At 39.3% G+C, this 19,348-nt stretch overlaps 1 non-coding gene across 1 annotated transcript; it reads right to left on the bottom strand.

The window, feature by feature from the left end:
* Positions 1 to 18,818: 18,818 nt before the first annotated feature.
* On the bottom strand, positions 18,819 to 18,890 carry TRNAP-CGG (transfer RNA proline (anticodon CGG)). Its single transcript has one exon. It is a non-coding gene; the product is annotated as a tRNA-Pro (tRNA).
* Between the last annotated feature and the right edge of the window lie 458 nt (positions 18,891 to 19,348).

The following is a 19,348-nucleotide window of genomic DNA, read 5'->3' as shown; positions in this document are numbered from 1 at the left end:
GAGGTCCACGTGCATATGCCATCCAATCCACTCATCTATGGTGCCACATCATGATGAATGGAATCGCTGATGGGATATTTGATTATTTGCAGACTAGTGTGGGTCGCATCAAGTGATTTTAGAGTCATAAACTAATTTTAAAATGGTTAACTAGATTGTGGCTGACCTAAGTTTTTTATTTGACTCACTTTAAGGATCCATGGTGAAAATTAGACAGCACACCTGATGGACGGATTGGATTCATGTTTGTCTCACATAGCGATTGTTTGAGTGCAAGAGAGTCCCTCCTTTAGCTAATGGGTTGGGTCTAATACTAAAGGATGAAGATACAATCCAACCATCATACGAGTGTTAAGCTTGGGTATAGAAATTATAATTGAGTTTTCGTACAAATAATACTTTAAACCATTCACTTGGTGGCGGTTATAAATTCTGAGGGGACGTTTGTTTTCATATAAATACATGTAAATATTAGTAAAAACTTTAATGACTTGTGTCGATTGTTTGTGTTTGACAGAGAGTAAATAGAGAATATTTATGTCTTGAAAATCACGATGAAATGTGTGGATGCGAAAATATGGACATCCTCCTTAGACCACCTAAGACCTACAAGGAAGACAAATCTGGAGACCCTGACTGCAACAGGAGACCCTCCGATGTCAAAGTCAGATAGGCAGGCTAGGCCTAAAAGAATGTAGGATTTTTGAGTGAGATTTGTGTATACCTTTCATCATTACAGATGCTCTTATTTATAGCTGAAAGGGATGGTGGCGTAGATGGCGATTTCTCTGTTTAGTAGGTCCGTATTGTTGAGAGAATCGGATCCCGAGCGTGTCGCAGATATCTTCCGAAATCCTTGGCTGAAATCTCAGACAGATTTCTTTAATAAGATCTGAGTGGTTGAAATCAGGATAAACATGTAGTAAGAGGTTGAGGTCAAGCATTCGAACTGGCCTGCATGGTTGTCCTAAGGAGTAGTTTACCGACCTAGGCTCTTTGATGGTCGTGATCAAGCTTTCCCCTAACATTGAGTAAATTGTCAACCTGCCAACCTGATATTGAGTGTCGTATCTGAGCATCGGGATAGAGCTCCCTTCTATAAGGCGAAATCCGAAATGATCATCCTCTTCATCTTATCGTTCGGTGCATGAGATCTTCTACAAGCCCTCTGAGCAGGGCGTCCTCGGTCTTATATGGGATCGTGCCTCGAAAGCTCTTCCAGAAGATTTGAACATTAGCTCAGGTATGGATGAGGTCATGTGGGTAGAGGTGTAACACCCCGGTTCTCGGAACCCGAGTACACTACTCGTTTTTCAAAAATCCGAGCGTCAGCCTTTAAATATCCCAAATTCCACGTACATATTTTTATTTTATTATTATTTTTTATATCAGAGTCAATAAACTAGTGGAATAGAATCAAATTGAGTTTAAGAGGGAGTCCAAATATATATAACCAAGATTTTAATTGGTTACCTAAAAACTTATACAAACCAATGTTTCTCTTCTCCTTTCTTTTCCTATGCTGGAAGACAGTCCCACAACTCATTCCCGAGCCTACCCAACTCAATTTCGATTGAGCTGAGTCGACCCAGTGCGGCACTAATGACACCCTATCCTCTCTCTTTCTCTCTTACTATTTTCTCTCTTTTCTCTTCCTTGGGATTCGCCCTAACACACGGCTATTTATAGCCTTACTATTTCCAAACGTTTCCATGGCTAATCACTTGGATTAGCGTGGAAGAAGTAATGTAAATTAGCTAAGAACGGCTTGCAATCCGGGTCTCCCCACGCATCAAATCTTGTGCATGGGTCTATACGATTGTTCCTGATAGACTTTAAATGGGTTTGGCCACATGATGAATAGTTTGGATGTGTGAAAGGTCTAGACTTATAGGATGTGGTTCAACCGCTCAGATTGGAGAAGATGATCTGCTGATAATGGCATTTTCGAATGGGTTGGCTGATCCGACGATCTGGTGCGTTTAAACGGTCTAGATGCTGCCTAGAAGGCTCGTGGGTCCCATTCTATGGAGAAACAGGGACTGTTAAACATACCCTCTTTCAAACGGCAATACCTCGTGCCGCGGCAAAGTTTTCGCCAAAATATCATCGTGCTTATGATGTTTTCGAGGCACCCTAGATCCTACTTCCCAGATCATTCGTAGGAAGCTTCTAGAAGAGGAAGAAATGGCTTGAATGATCGGCTTCCTAAAAAGGAAAGATTCTTTCCGTTTCTATCTAAAGGTGGATACATTTCTGGAAATAGTAGGGGTGAGGAGGACTCCCTCACATACGTGGCTTCCGTCCGGCGATTTCCAACGGTCGGATTTGCCAGAGAGGCAGCGAACGTGGATCTACCCTCCCCGTTAGCATTTTCCTTAAGTAGAGCCTGATCGGTTGCTGACTAAGTTGGCGCAGGTAACTTTCGACCGTGGATCTAACCATGTTAGGGTCGGTGGGACCCTATCTAGTGGATGGACGGTTTGGATTTTACCACTGGGATCAGATGGATGGTCGTTTACATCGTCAAACGGACGGTCTATTTTGAATGCGTGTAGGGCGGGAGGATTTGCTGAGATTTGGTTTTCTATCGGGTCAAAGCTTGTTTGACCCGATACTTAGACTTCGTGCACGGCGTGTGCACAATATCTGTGTAAACGCACAAATCAAATGTGGGGTCCACATCATGATCTAGTCTGATCAACACCGTCCATTGGTCTTGGAAGGTCCCCTAATGGCTATAGATTAAAAGTTGTTAGGTTCAAGTGGTTAAGTGTTTATCTTTTAAGGGCTTAAGACCATTAATTGTAGATTATCGTGGGTCCTGGTCATTCGTGGGTCAAATCTGAGCCGTACATTCCTCGTACCAGGTTTGTTAACTGCCCTGGACTGAAGATCAATCTATCTTTATTTTTGTAAGGGGTCCTACTTGTGGTGTTTCGTGAGATCTACACCGTCCATTCACTTTAGAGGCCCCAATTAAGGTCTCTAACCAAAGGTTGGGCAGATCAAGAGATTAGGTGGTAGGTCGATGGATGAGAACTATTCTTGATGGTTAGATTAATACATGGTAAATTTTACATGCTGACCTCGAGGTATTTAGGTGGGATATCTCATGCCTTTACGTCTGAATTTGAATTGTGGGTAGACTAGTCAGTGATGATGTAATCTTACGTTGAGAAAGTAAGGAGTCAATCAAGGGTGGATTGTGAGTAATCAAGCATCATGTAAGTTATAGGTTGGGTGTGCTAACGTCTATTCATAATATATTATATTTGAATGATAACACCCGAGCATTAGAAGTACGGGGTGTTACAATCTGCCCCCCTTAAAGGGAATTTCGTCCTCAAAATTGAGTGCTTCTAATATGATTAGGGACAATGACAATATAATTTACGGTGATTCTAAGCATCCATTGTTTTCTTATAAAGGTTGTTTGTGTGTACAAACACATATCACTATTTATCAGAGCTGGGGTCGTTACAGTTGAACTGTTGACATGATGGGCATTCGGTGGATAGCTAATAGAACAGATTGTGAAAATCCTAACCATCAAATGGTGGTCAGCAATGCATGATTGAGAACGAAAATATAGCAAGTTCCACATTCACCCAAGAAATAGCCAAAGATATCACGGCTAGGATTTTCTAATATGGAGGTTTTTGGTTGCGCGGATGAGATCTAGGTGGGACCAGTCTTATCAATGGTTTGGATCTGTGAAACATGGGCAGCACTTGTACAAACTAACAACCTAACATAACTGTACAAAGTACAAACTTTCAGCCCCAACTTTAGCACCAGAGCATACTGTAAAGAACAACCATGGCCCCCACCCATATGTGAATATGTAACGCATGTGTAGATAAAAAAATTGGTAGGTCTTAATAGATGGCAATTCTAATAATTCACAAGTCATAGAATCAGTCACATTTTTTTAATGGCATGGCAGAAGCGCTCACATCTAACCATGGTCTAAAAATACAACCAAATGAGTGAAACTCTTGGTACTGTAAAACCCGAAAGAACTTCCTGGAGAAGATGGGGGAATTCAAGATGAGACCAAAAAAATGCAGTGTTCTGTTTTTCATCGGACCATTTCAACTTTGAAAGGCTTGGAAATCTTGCGTAAAGAAAAAAAAAAAAAAAAAGAAGCATCATTTGATTATGGCATGTCATGTGGGAGTTTTGTTATCTTCGATAAGGTAAAACTAATGAAGCAATGATACATAAAAATGTAATTCTTGAATCTAGACAACTCAAGCATCATATGCATATTGCAGTGACCACATCAAGATGTGTTTTTCAGTCTACTTATATTGCACTAGTTTTCTAACAAACAGGCGTGCATGCATATGTGGATGCATACGCACTCATTGGTTTTTAACCATTCTGATATTAAAAAACTTGACTTCGTCTACTCAACCAAATCTCAAGTCAACTATCTCAGTCATAGCCAAGTTTTTAGTTGTTAACCCTAGCGAGAAACATGTCCAAACTATCGTGGGTGTTTGCAAGTAACATCTATGGATTCCCTGCCAACCACTAACTTTCAAAGATACAGCTACTTAGGAGGAATTCATACGGATCATCAAGCCAATGATATCAATAGGATTGTTAGGTATTTTGTATCTATGCAGCTCATGGCTAAGTGATCTAGACCGTTGATCTGTCAGGCCCCACAGTGGATGAGCCACTCCTAAGAATCTAATTGATGCAACAACGTTAATGCTTCAATCAGTGGTCCACAAATAGATGGCTACGAAAAGAAATACAGAAATGGGGCACATTCAGTAGGACAAGCAAAAGAGAGGATGGATATTCGAGTCCAAAATTTTGCTAATTTCATCTAAGTTTTCGAATATAGTCCTAATGTGCTCAGTCTAGGGTTAGAAGTTCACCCCAAAACTCAATAATATCTCCTCCAGTTAATTCTAGGTACTGGAATTTATAAGGAAAATTGTCTCTATCTAAAGAGACACATTGGGAGAGTTCAAATTATGATTCGTATGTAGTATAATTCTTTAAGTTTAGGGAGTGTTTATGTAGATGTAATGTACAACATGGTGGTAACGAATTGCCTAAGTTTGTTTTACTTGATGAGTGTTGTGCAGATGTTATCTCTAGCTATATATATATATATATATATATATATATATATATATATATATATATATATATATATATATATATATATATATATATTCTAGGTTAATTTGAGTTTTATATGTGTTCTTTTTGAAAATATCCTAACATACCTTAGATATATCATAGTTGGAATCTGTTTTCCCCTGGTACTTGAGTAGTTTCCAATTTCAAGTAACTGTTCTAGTAGTTTACAATGAATTCAAAGTACTTGTTTCTATGTTCAAATGACTTGTCCTAAAAGTTTCAAAGAATATGAAGGTTTCAAATTTCCATGGAATTTATCATAAATCCAAATAGCATTCCTAATAAATTTCTAAGGGGACCTAGTGTTTGGTTTCAGAGTCTAGACAATCAATAGTTCATAATGGGAACATAAGTTTGGATATCTACATTCTCAAACTTTCCTTAAGTCTAGAGGGAGTTCGAAATACATTCAATGGTTAAATAATTTTAAATAGGACCTAAGTTTAGGTCTCTACGTTTTCGCAATTTCTCCAGTCAACATAAGATTCGCCAAAGTTCAAGTCTCTAATCTCCAACATTTTAACTTGAGACATTTGAAGTTTGTATAAATTTGTTTTCCAAAGGCAAGATTAGTCTAGATTCTCTCTGATACCATTTGTAACACTCCAGTTCTCAGAATCCGAGTACACTACTCGTTTTCCAAAAACCCGAGCGTCAACCTTTAAATATCCCAAATTCCACATACATATTTTTTTTTTCCTTTTATTTGAATAAATAAACTAGTGGAACAGAATCAAATCGAGTTTAAGAGGGAGTTCAAATATATATAATCAAGATTTCAAGTGGTTACCCAAAAACTTATACAAACCAATATCCTAACTTTTACAAAATATAACAGTATAAATTAAATATAAATGAACTCAGGAATGGAGAGTCGCGAGATCATCTAGCTCCTCTCATTCCACATGAACATCAGCATACGCATCCTCTGTGTCTCCTGCACACTGAATACGGTTCGATAGCGTCAGTGGCTATCCAGTGAGGTATAACCCCCAAGATTTATTGTATCATTAAGATAATTAAACATAGTTATCGGGAACAATGTATAACAATTATTTCACAATGGTTATCATAGAATTCAGATAAAGTTTATCAGATACGCATTCATTAGATAAATTCTGCAAAGATAGTCTTGTTTAAATGTATGAATGCATGCGCATGCTCACAGACCCGATGATGCATATCCAACTGGTAAAAAGTCACCAAAGGAGAATTAGTCACCTGGAAAAGTACACAAAGGTACGCCCAATGACAACTAACCACCCGAAAAAGACTATAGATATATAGATCAGCTAAGGAGAATTAGGTACCCGTAAAAGTACACAAAGGTACGCCCAAGGAGAACTAACCACCCAAAAAATACTATATATATATATATCGGCCAAAGAGAACTATCCATCCGAAAAAGTACTCAAAGGTATGCCCAAGGAGAACTAGGCACTTGGAAAAGATCATATGCCATGAAAATGCATGATTAGCCCAACCATTATTATTCCAATTTCAAACAATCATTTTAAGAAAGCTTAAAGGTCACTATGGGGGTTCATCACCCAGCATTGGCCGACACCTTAGGCATAGTATCCCATTCTATCATCCCTGGCTCATGAGATTAACAAATAGGGTGTTTAAAGGTAACCTACACAACTAGTGGCCAATCGTAATCTAACAAGTGGAACTCACCATCGCAAAATTATACAAAAATAATCCATTAAAGCCACATGAGGCAATTGTTACATAAAAGGAAGGGTTGAATATTCTATTTTAATGGTACGAAAAGGAGGGATTATTCCCCACAAGCCATATAGGCATATATGATCCACAAGATGATAAGTCTACAACGTAAATTTATTTAATCTATAATATAAGTGACCACTAGTTCGAAGATTTCCTAAAACCATAATCAAGCAAGCACAGATGGTAGAATAAGCCACATACAATGTCATTAGTACTTATACATATAAAGTACACATCTTAAATCAGAATAAGGATACTAGAGATCCATAGCATGTTAAATTACTTGAATTTAAATCTAAACATGTTGAATTTATAAAGGATTACTCAAATGGAATTAACATTCATCATTATTTCCACATTGCACTATACTAAGAAATCAACAACTAAATGAACTAAGCTAACTATCATGACGTAAAAAAGCTTGATGGGTAATCCTCACCTTAGGATGTAGATTCTCTTCTAAGTCGATTAGAATGCATATTCGTACTCTAAGCACAAGTTTTAGCCTAATATACCATCAATGAACAATTAGGATTATCAGTAAGGTTTAGGTCATGAATCTAGTAATATTAAATCTATATCTAGGGTTAAGTTTTTGGAAAAATTAACATAATTACACAATTTAAACCAATTGAATTTAGGTTACATTTAAAATTTACACTAGGGGCATGGAGATCGTTTACCTTGCTATAAAAGGGGTCGACTTGAATCGACGCAATTCAAATGTACTCGCCTAAGTGAAGACGCAAATATGGAAAGCTGGGAAAATCGATTCCTTAGGTGTTGATATTATCCAGATTGTGAACTAGGCTCAAATCAGTCCAGCTGGACTGAGTCGACTCGGTAGAGACGGGTTTTCTCTCTCTTTTTCTTATCTTTCTTCTTTCCTCCCCCCTTACTTTCTCTTTCTTTCTCTTCTTTTCTCTTTCCTTTCTCTCTCCTTCTTCTTCTTCTCTCTCTCTTTTTTTTTTCTCTCTGACTGGTCCAGTAGTGGAGGCCATACCTGACCTAACTCGACTTAGTTTGACTCGGCAGTGCCCCCATCCCTTTTTTCTCTTTCTTTTTCCTTATTCTTCTTCTCTACTGAAAATCTACCCGATTTATAACGAAAACCAAACCCAAATCTATCCAGATGGGCCGGGACATGCTCCACTCCAACTAAGTGACTGAGTAGATCAGTCGACTCACCTGATGACTCAGTCCAGGATCAGTAACCACACTAAGTTGTTCTCCCGAGTCGGCAGTGGGTTAGTGCAGTGCGGCACTTGCCTCGAGCAGCGGCCTTCTTCCCGAGCTCTCCCTTCATTCCTCCATTCCTTCCTTCTTCCTCTTTCCATTTCTTTTTCTTCATTCTATTTCTCTTTTGCTGGAAAGTCCGCCAAAGTTTCTGACGCGAACCAGACTCGGACGAAGTCGTCTTGGCTCAGTGCGGCACCAACGTGCCCTCTCTCACATGCCTTCTTCTTTCTACTTCTCCTCTCTTCCTCACTTTCTTCTGTTTCTCTTCTCCTTTCTTTTCCTATGCTGGAAGACAGTCCCACAACTTATTCCCGAGCTGACCCGACTTAGTTTCATTCGAGCTGAGTCGACCCAGTGCGGCACAAACGACGCCCTATCCTCTCTCTTTCTCTCTTACTATTTTCTCCCTTTTTCCTTCCTTGGGATTCGCCATAACACACGGCTATTTATAGCCTTACTATTTCCAGACGTTTCCACGGCTAATCACTTGGATTAACGCGGAAGTAATGTAAATTAGCCGAGAACGGCTTTCAATTCGGGTGTCCCCATGCATCAGATCTTGTGCATGGGTCTATACGATTGTTCCTGATAGACTTTAAATGGGGTGGGCCACGCGATGAACGATTTGGATGTGTGAAAGGTCTAAACTTATAGGATGTTGGTCAACCAGCCAGATTGGAGAAGATGATCGGCTGATAATGGCATTTTCGAATGGGTTGGCTCATCCAACATCTAGTGTGTTTAGACGGTCCAGATGCTGCTCAGAAGGCTCGTGGGTCCCATTCTATAGAAAAACAGGGACCATCAAACGTACTCTCTTTCAAACGGCAATATCTCATACCACAACCAAATTTTCATCAAAATATAGTCGTGCTTATGATATTTTCGAGGCGCCCTAGATCCTACGCCCCAGATCATTCGTAGGAAGCTTCTAAAAGAGGAAGAAACGGCTTGGATGATCGGCTTCCTAAAAAGGAAAGATTCTTTCCACTTCTAACTAAAGGCGGATACATTTATGGAAATAGTAGGGGTGACGAGGACTCCCTCAAGTACGTGGCTTCCTTCCGGTGATTTCCAACGGTCGGATTTTCCAGAGAAGCAGCGAACGTGGATCTACTCTCCCCGTCAGCGTTTTCCTTAAGCAGAGCCTGATCGGTCGCTGACTGAGTTGGCGTTGGTAACTTTTGACTATGGATCTAAACACAGTTAGGGTCGGTGGGACCTTATCTAGAGGATGGACGGTTTGGATTTTTCTACTGGGATCGGATGAATGGTCATTTGCATCATCAAACGGACGGTTTGTTTTGAATGCGCATCGGGCAGGAGGATTTGCTGGATTCGGTTTTCTATCGGGTCAAAGCTTGTTTGACCCGATACTTAGACTTCGTGCACGGCGTGTGCACACTATCTGTGTACACGCACAGATCGGAGACGTCATGATCTAGTCTGATCGACACCGTCCATTGGTCTTGGAAGGCCCCCTAATGGCTACAGATTAAAAGTTGGTAGGTTCAAGTGGTTACGTGTTTATCTTTTAAGAGTTTAAGACCATTAATTGTAGATTATCGTGGGTCCTGGTCATTCATGGGTGAAATCTGAGCCGTACGTTCCTCGTACTAGGTTTGTTAACTGCCTTGGACTGAAGATCAATCTATCTTTATTTTTGTAAGGGGTCCTACTTGTGGTGTTTCATGAGATCTACACCGTCCATTCACTTTAGAGGCCCGACGGATGAGAACTATTCTTGATGGTTAGATTGATGCATGGTAAATTTTACATGCTGACCTCGAGGTATTTAGGTGGGATATCTTATGCCTTAACATCTGAATTTGAATCGTGGGTAGACTAGTCAGTGATGATGTAATCTTACGCTGAGAAAATAAGGGGTCAATCAAGGGTGGATTGTGGGTAATCAAGCATCATGTAAGTTATAGGTTGGGTATGCTAACATATGTTCATACTATATTAGATTTGAATGATAACACCCGAGCATTAGAAGTACGGAGTGTTATAAGAGGTGTACACGAGTCGATCTGAGTCGAGCTGGGCACAACTTGACTCGGCTCGGCCACTAGCTGACCTCAGCTCGAACTCGGCTCAGCTCCTTCCTCGAGCCTAACTGGCCAACTCGGCTCAGTTCGGTTAGCAGATCTGGCCAGTTCGAGCAGAGTTCAAACCAAGATCGAGCCGAGTTCGGTTGTGTGGCATTTTCACAAACACATGGACTACACCTTCAAATACTCACTTTATGTAAAACAATAGCAGTGGTTTTACAGGTATTTCATCAAACACCTTATAGGCAACATCAAAATCAAGAAAAAATGGTATTTGTTTGATGAAACATACCTTCCTTGCCACCAGCCGACACTTCGTTGAGTCATTTCATCAAATACTTGGTGAGCAACATCAGTATCAAACTAACCAAGTCACCGAAGCGGTTTGATCTGAGTCGAGTCAAGATAGGGCAAGCTCGAACTTGGTTTGAAATTTTTTCGAGCCAAAAACATCAGATCAACTCAGCTCGAACTTACTTTCGAATCGAGTCGAATCGAGCTTTTTCAAGTCGAGTCGAGCGAGCTAACCGATCTAACTTAGTTTGTGTATAGCCCTACATGGGGAAGCTCGACGTCGTACAATTGAAATACAAGATTATAATTTTTTGGCTGTTGAGGAGCTTCCTTGGTCATGACTGGCAATGGTGACCATGTGACCTGTACGGACATCTAAGCCGACCTCATGCTTCTGACCAGCTCATTTTCACCCATAACAAAATGCATGAAACTGAATGTGTTTGAGCATGGAGGAAAATCTTTGAGTCCCATGTCTTATCTAACTGTCTATCTGCTTTGTCAACTCATTTTCGGGCATGATTCCAAAATTGAGATAAATCCAAAGCTCAAGTGAACCACACCTAAAAAGATTGATCCTGATGACATCTATAGTTGAAAGACGATAGCCATCTATGGTCCCTACAGTGATGGTTACTAGGATCATTTAACCGATTCAAAAGGTTGTACATACATGAACAGAACAAAGGTAAAACACAAATATGAGCTTGATTTAAAACTTTCACAACCTAAAATAAATTCTCAATAGTAGGTAGGCATTCAAATCCCATTGTTTCATGTTGTGTGATCGACTTCAGTTTTGGATATATCCCATTTTTTGACTCATGGCCTAAAAAATGCTTAAAGAAATAGATGAATGGTGTGGATAAGACACATACATATCATAATGGCCTTACAGTTTTTACATGCTCAAATTAAACAAATTTAAAGCAAACAGCCAACCTTTACAAACAAGTTACCAACCAATAGAGGTGGGCATCGAGTCGAGTCGGACTAGATTAGGTCCAACTCGACTCGATCCGATTTTTCCAGCAGGGCTGACTCGATTCGATCCGAATCCTTGCTGGCCTGACCCAAATCAAGTCCAATTCAGTCAGGGAAACCGAACTGAGTCGGATCGAGTTGAGTCTGTCCAGTCAGATTAGGTCCAACTCGACTCGATCCGATTTTTTCAAGAATCTAACCCGAACTCGATTCGATCTAGGACCGAGTCCAGCAGGGCTGACTCGATTCGATCCAAATCCTTGCTGGCCTGACCTAAACCAAGTTTGATTCGATCAGGGAAATCGAACCGACTCGGATCAAGTTGAGTCTGTCCAGTCGGGCTGAATCAAGATCGAGAGAGAGAGAGGGAGAGAAAGGAGCAGAGGTGGGAAAGAAGGAGAGAAAGGAGGAGAGAAAGGAGGTGAGAGAAAGAGGGAGAGAAAGGAGGAGAGATGGGTGGGTGTGGCGCTGTTCAGGTAGAGAAAGAGAAGGGAGGGATTAGGGTTTCATTCGGGTGAGGCAGGTAGTAAAAAAATGAAAATAGAAAGTATTACTTATATGGTACACGGCCGAATTGGATCGGATTGGTCCGAATTGACCACGATCTGAACTCGATCTGATGTACGATCGGATCTGAGTGGTCCTACTCGAACCGCACCGATCTAAGCTTTTGGTTCGGTTCGGATTGGGTTGGATTCTGCATAGCTCTACCTGCCAATATCAACATTACGACGGATAATTACAATTATAAATAATCATAACTTATATAGCAAGAAATACAATAAAAATTAAACAACCCCTCATAGTAAAAGAATAAAAGGTTCTGCAATACAAAAGCGTTCGACACCCTCTCTTAAACTTTTTAAAAGAAGATAAAGACACTCAACTTGCTTCTACTGTCAGATATATGTTATTAATCTTGCTCTTCCTCTATATTATTCATTAAGTATAATAAGATGGTTAGAATGGTCAAATTAATGTGAGTTTTGGTGTGTTCTTTGTCATTAACGGCCCCGCGATTTGTGCCATCACCGTTGGGTTTGTCACAAGTACTAATGGATGTGTACGCAGGTTTCCGAGAAAGTAAAAATAAAAATGCTCCACCTCAAATGAAAATTAATAATAATATACTTTTTGTTGGGTGTTGGTCTAGTGTATTCCATTTTAATACATGAGCAGATTAGGTATTACCAAGGTAACACATTAGTGAGTGTTACCCTTACCGTAGAGGCCACCTTGATGATGTGTTGTATATCCATGCCATCCATCCATCCATCCATTTTTCCAGCCCATTTTAGGATGGGATTCCAAAAATTATGCGGATCCAAATCTCAGGTGGACCACATCATAGGAAACAATGTGGATTAAGTGCCTCACCATTAAAATTTTCAAACGGGCCAGAGTAAGGTTTTCATAATGCTTATTTGCAATACAACCTGTTGATAAGATCTGGACAAAAGGCTAATACAAAGATCAGCTTAATCTAAAATTTGTATGGCCCACAAAATGTTTTAAAAAATCATTCATCACTGTTCTAGTGGTATGGTCTACTTGGGATTTGGATCTTCTTAAGATTTGGGATTGCCTTGTAAAATGAGATAGAAAAACAGGTGGACAGTGTGGATATACAACCAATACATTGAGGTGGCCCAATAACAACCAATAATGTGTTACTCCCTTTGGTATAACCTAAATCTAATCTATTTTAAATTTTGATTGGGTTGGGTCTATTTTTAGGTTGAACTTTTGGACCAAATCGACTTGTCACTACAATTTAGACCTAAACCCACTAATTATTAGGTCCTCTAAGGACCTATAACTATGTGGGTTCATTAGGTCCTCTAGCGACCTAGAACCAACTATGTGGGTGAGACCCTCACGGAAGGAGCCCACCTCAATGCATGCATTGTATATCCATGCAGTTCATCTGTCTTTTTAGGTAGACCACACTACAGGAAACAACGGTTAATGTCCATTAAAAACCTTTTGTGGGCTACAAAAGTTTTAGATCAAGCTAATATTTATTTTTTCATTTCATCCAGATCTGCACGACCTTATCAATAGGTTGGATGGTCAGTAAACGTTACAGTGGATACTAGGAATCTTTTAATGGTGGCAGTTCAATAAACACTGTTTCCTTTGGTGTGGTCTACCTGAAACTTTTATCGGCTTCATTTTTTCGAACTAAGATATAAAATAAGGTGAAAAAAAACAGATCAACGGCATGGATATACAATGAACATATTGAGGTGGGCCCTGCGTTCAGGGTCTTACCCACAGCTGATTCCGGAGTCTCATCCAAGTTGCGCTCTGTTTGGAGAACTTGGTGGGGCTGAAATTCGGTATTAAAAAAAATACCATGAATGCAAAATCTGTGGACCCCATCGTGATATATGAACCTGATCTATGCCATCCGTCCATTTTACCTACTCATTTTAGGGCATGAGGCAAAAAATGATTCGGATCAGTGCAAGTGAACCACACCATAAGAAACAGGGACAATTAAATGCTTACGTTGAAAACTTATTGGTGGCCACCAAAGTTTCGGTTGAAGCTGATATTTGTGTTTTCTTCTTATACATGCCTGTGTGACCTTATAAGAGGTTGGATGGCAGATATACATCCCTATGGGCAATGAACTACGTTTCAGCATTCAACGGTGGACGTCATTATCCTTCTAGTTTCCAATGGTACTGTGATCAACTTAAGTTTATAATCTACTTCAATTTTAGGATTATGCCCTAAACCAGCTGGTAAAACAGATGTACACTGTGGATTAGACACATACATCACAGTGAGACCCACCGATTAGACACGTACATCACAGTCCCATCCAATTTCCATGAATTTCCATGCATGCAATCACGTCTTTTGAGGCCTAATTCATGTGCATTTTATATCTCTTCCAAACACATGCCAAAAGCAATTCCCATCCAATTTCCATGAATTTCCATGCATGCAATCACGTCTTTTGAGACGTAATTCATTTGCATTTTACATCAACTCCAAACACATGCCAAAAGTAACTCCCAGCGTTTACCACACGGTAATTTAATCCAAATGAAATTTGACCTGTATATGTTAGTTTTGCATGGTTTTAAGAAATTTCTTTCAATCATATACGTGTTGAAGTTATATGATATCCTAATAACTAACCCAGCTGTGGATGCACTCACAATTCAAATGCTTTGCATGGCGGTAAGTTATTGCCATGTGTGAGGAGAATGAGTCACCACCATTTTAAGAATGGTGCTATACTCACTCAGAGCCTAGCACTTTTTCATTTAGGGCCTGTTTGGATTGCCACTTAGTAGTATTGTATTGCAAATAAGCAATCGTCCTTACCCATTACACTTAAAGTGCCTGTCTGTATATTTTGACTAACTAATGTATGTGTTTGGATAAAGATGTAAATTACTCGACTTTCTAAAGATTTGACTAATCATGTGATTGGAACGGAGGTAATTAATTAGGCATGTGGGGCCCCCTTAATGGATGGATAGCTTAGATATACAATGCACACATCAAGGTAGACCCATTGTCAGGGTGGTACCCAAATTATTTGTTTTGGGTACCAACTAAGTGGCTCATGTAGTGAGATGTATTTTGTATGGGATATTTTTTTAATTACATTGACATAATGTTAGGGGAAATTTATGGGTTTGAATTTTTGTTTCTCTATTTTTGCTAAACACACTTAGGATGCAAAGATGAAATTTCCATTATTTTCTGGGATGTAATAGTAATAAAAAGGCCAGAGAATGGTGATCCCAAGCTCCTCACGAAATGAAGGGAAAAAGAATGCATTGAAATACATTGGAATCCAAATAAGGTGTTAAATGGAATCATTATGACTTGGAATCTTTAGTTGTGTTTGGATGCCGGCAATTAAAATAGTTTGGAATCCAAAAAGTGAATTTGGATGCTTATAATTTGAATGCATTATGTAAATCAGTTTTAATACCTCATATTAGTATACGGGACATTTGGCATGCTAGTAGTAATAGGCTTATTGAAATATATACATTGGCAAAAAAGTGGGCCCACTTTCGAAAATCCAACCTTTTGGGAATTTTCATCCGCTTCTTAGCCTTTTGAGAGGATTCCAATTCGCATGATATTATTGCATTCCATTTCACTTTGACTCCAATTACCATAGTCTACCATCAACCAAATGACTCTTTCTATGTATATGCATCCCTTTACCATCCATTTCGACAGTTTATCATCAACCAAACAACCCTTGCAGTGTGCTCGGAAAGTTTTAATTTAGGCTCTTTATCCCCATTTGTTTTGGTGTGGTCTGCTTGAGCTTTAGATCAACCTCGTATTTGGGTTTATGTCCTAAAATGAGATGACTAAACAAATGAATGAAATGAATATAAGCCATACATCACGGTTGGCTATGTAGAGCTTCGAATCCCTTATAGCTGGCAAGCGTTGTCGTAAGATAGAAGGCTCCAATGTCTTCCTCCTAAGGAGTTGGTCAGGTGTTACCCCGAGTAATAGTTTAGTGAGTGTTATCTTTATAGTAGGGTCCACCTTGATGATTTGTAGTATATCTTGTTTACACTCGGCCGAGCACGATTAGATCAAGCATTTCAGAAATTGTTACACAGCCGCAGTACCACACGTGGTGTAGATGAACTTCAAGAGAGTTATATATATATATATATATATATATTTGCGAACATTAAATACTAAAGTTCTATTAAAAGTAATTATAATTAAAGAAAATCTTATCAAAGTAAGTTTCTCTGTAGGCATTAAATGCTCGAGTCCTGTAAAAAAACAACTCAGCAAAAGAAAAGAGTCTAATCACGTCGAGATTGTGGCAAAGTTTCATATGAATATTGCTCGATTAGATTAGCAAGACGTATACGAGATATTTTCTATACAAGTGGCATAAGATGATTGGTTATGTTTACGAAGACAATTAAGGAGATTTACACAATTGACAATCCAAAATTTTAATGATGAGAAATCTTACACGCACACTATTACTATCCCAATCTATACAAGGAGCACACGATGAAGAGTTTGAGACCTCACACCAAATATAATCAATTTACAAAGTGCAATGTTGCTTATCCTTAGTTTCTAGTTACTCCACTTATGTCCAGCCACATTGCAAAATGTCCAGAGTTTTGGTTAACTTGGATTGCTACTGTCCGGCGTCATTGCTAGAGTACGCTTAGGAGCAGTATAAATATATGCGACATATTGTCGTCGGATCCTCGATCAATTGAGTCCTTACCCAAGTCACATTTTGCTAGCCATTTGCCTTGATTATTTGTCCACACAAAGAGTCGTAAATATTTATCTTTCATTTATTTTTCTACTTATTTTATTCATTTGTTGATTATTCTGAGCTTCAAACACATATAAATATAATTGGCATTATTAATTTTTTAGTTTAATTTTTTTTAATCTATAATTGTTATATTAAAAAATACAAGGCCTGTAATCATTGTTGAAAGAAAAAGTCATTAATGCAATGTAAAAATAATCAATTTAGAATGATGAACTCCTACCCTTCTAAATCACTTGATCATTGTAACAATTAATGGTTGGGAAGGCACTCGATACTCTTGATCTAAACTTAATTAGTTGGTCTTAGCACTAGGTTCACCAGTAGCGTTCAATCAAATTCAAGTCACAACTCATGTATGCTCACTCTATCTTAACTGCACACATTTAACTAAATAGTCCTTTGTTAACACATGGTCTCATGTTTAATTGAATAATGCAGCATATCCAAGCTGTCCATCCATTTTTACCATCCCATTTTAGGGCATGATCCTAAATTTTAAGCAAATCCAAATCCAAATCTCAAATGAACCACACTAGAGGAAATAATAGTGATTGAATGCTTATCATTAAAAAAGTTCCTGTGGATAAGGTCGACCAAATCTGGATAGACGGAAAATATAAAGATTCGGCTTGATCCAAAACTTGTATGGCCTTCAGTAAAATTTTAATGGTCATTCACCATTGTTTTTAGCAGTGGGGTCCATATGAGATTTGGATTTGATTTTAAGTTCTAGGATCACATCCCAAAATAATCTGAAGATTGGCTGGACAGCATGGATATACAATACATTCATCAACATGGGCCACAAACGGAAAGGGTAACACCGTGATGAATTTATTATATATCCACGCCGATCATTCATTGTTTCAACTAATTTTAAATGTCATCCCATCCAATGAAAAAAAATAATAATAATAGTGAATGATCATTAAAAGCTTCTTTCGTCTACATTTTTATTTTATTTTTAGGATCAAGCGATCTTTATTTTTGCCGTTCATCAAGCTCTTGTTAGCCTTATCAACTGGTTGGATGCCAAATAATCATTATTTATCTGCTTGTTGTCGATCTGAGATTTGGATCTGCTTAATGTTCGGGAGCACATTTTAAAATGGGGTTCATAAAACGGATCAATGGTGTAGATATACAACACATCATCAAGGTAGGCCCCAGGGAAGTGGGCTTTCTAGGGATGCCGATTGAGAACTAAGTAAACACTGTGGGGCCCATATGTGATGTATATATCTTATCCGTACCGTGCATCCCCTTTTTTCAGATCATGTTAGGGCATGAGACTAAAATTGAAAGATATCCGAAGGTGGAATGGGCCACACGTCAGGAAACAGCGAAGATGAGGGCGTCTACCGTTGAAACCTTCTGATGGCCACAGTGATGTCTACTTGTAATCCAACCTGTTCATAAGGTCACAAAGACGTAGATGAAGTAAAAAAATAATAATAATAATAATAATAATAACAAATATCAGCTTGATCCAAGACTCCTGTGGCCCCCAAGAAGTTTTCAACGGTAGGCGTTCCCTGTTATGTGGTCAATTTAAGATCCGGATATGCTTCAATGCCGGAATCATGATCTAAAATGGTATGGAAAAGCGGATGGACGGTGTGGATAAGACACATAAATCACGGTGGGCCCCACTCAGTACGTAATGGGAGTCCGCAAGCTTCGAGAAACTAGAAGTTACCATGCCCCCCACATAGATTGTCGTACACGTGGCATAAATCAATGAGATCAACCGGTACATTCAGCAAGCTTGGTGATGAGCAGGCCTTTTAACGGTTAATGCACATCGTCCGTCGGTCCGTCCGTTTTTAAATCTACAGCGTTCGTTTCTCCGACTCAATCTGCCTTTGACGGACATACGGACACCTCAATCCCGTGTTGGAAGATCGTAGCGGCCCTTCATCGATTGATCCGAACCGTTCGTTTCTTGCGTTTTCAATTTAGTGGCCAATGATTGCAAGATTCTAGTTGTCCATCCATGGAAAAAGAAAAAAAAAAATACAATTACTTCAGGGGCGTTGCGAGAATCGAACTCGCGACCTCTCGCACCCGAAGCGAGAATCATACCACTAGACCAAACGCCCAAGTACATTTTTTAATTGTTGAATATTTAAATTATTAAATATAATATTTCATCATTACGCTCATCCGTTAATATTATGGACCCCAGTGTCGAGTATTTAGAAGCATGTTACCAGATACGAGAGTGACATGATCAAATGAAATAGTTCCAAAACCTCCCATAAATGGAGCTGCACCTGGGCCGGACCGGGTCCATGTGGTCATATCCAGCCAATGGACCATGAGGAGTGGCCCTAATCCTACCCAAGTAGGACGGACCCAGGCAACCCCCAGCCCATTTTCCACCTAAGTCATGAGGGCCGGGTCCATGGTTTTAGGGCTTGGATGAGTCTGGTACAACTCATCTGACTCGACTCAGATTCGGTAGGAACCGATCTGGTTCAGTACCCCGAGTCACCCAGGCTAGTCGGTCCAAATCGCTTGAGTCTTTTATGGACGGCTGGAATTGATAGATCACTTA

Source organism: Magnolia sinica, chromosome 19, assembly GCF_029962835.1.
Source record: "Magnolia sinica isolate HGM2019 chromosome 19, MsV1, whole genome shotgun sequence".
NCBI lineage: Eukaryota > Viridiplantae > Streptophyta > Magnoliopsida > Magnoliales > Magnoliaceae > Magnolia > Magnolia sinica.
The sequence above is the reverse complement of the archived record's forward strand: the minus strand, read 5'-3'. Positions and strand labels throughout refer to the sequence as shown.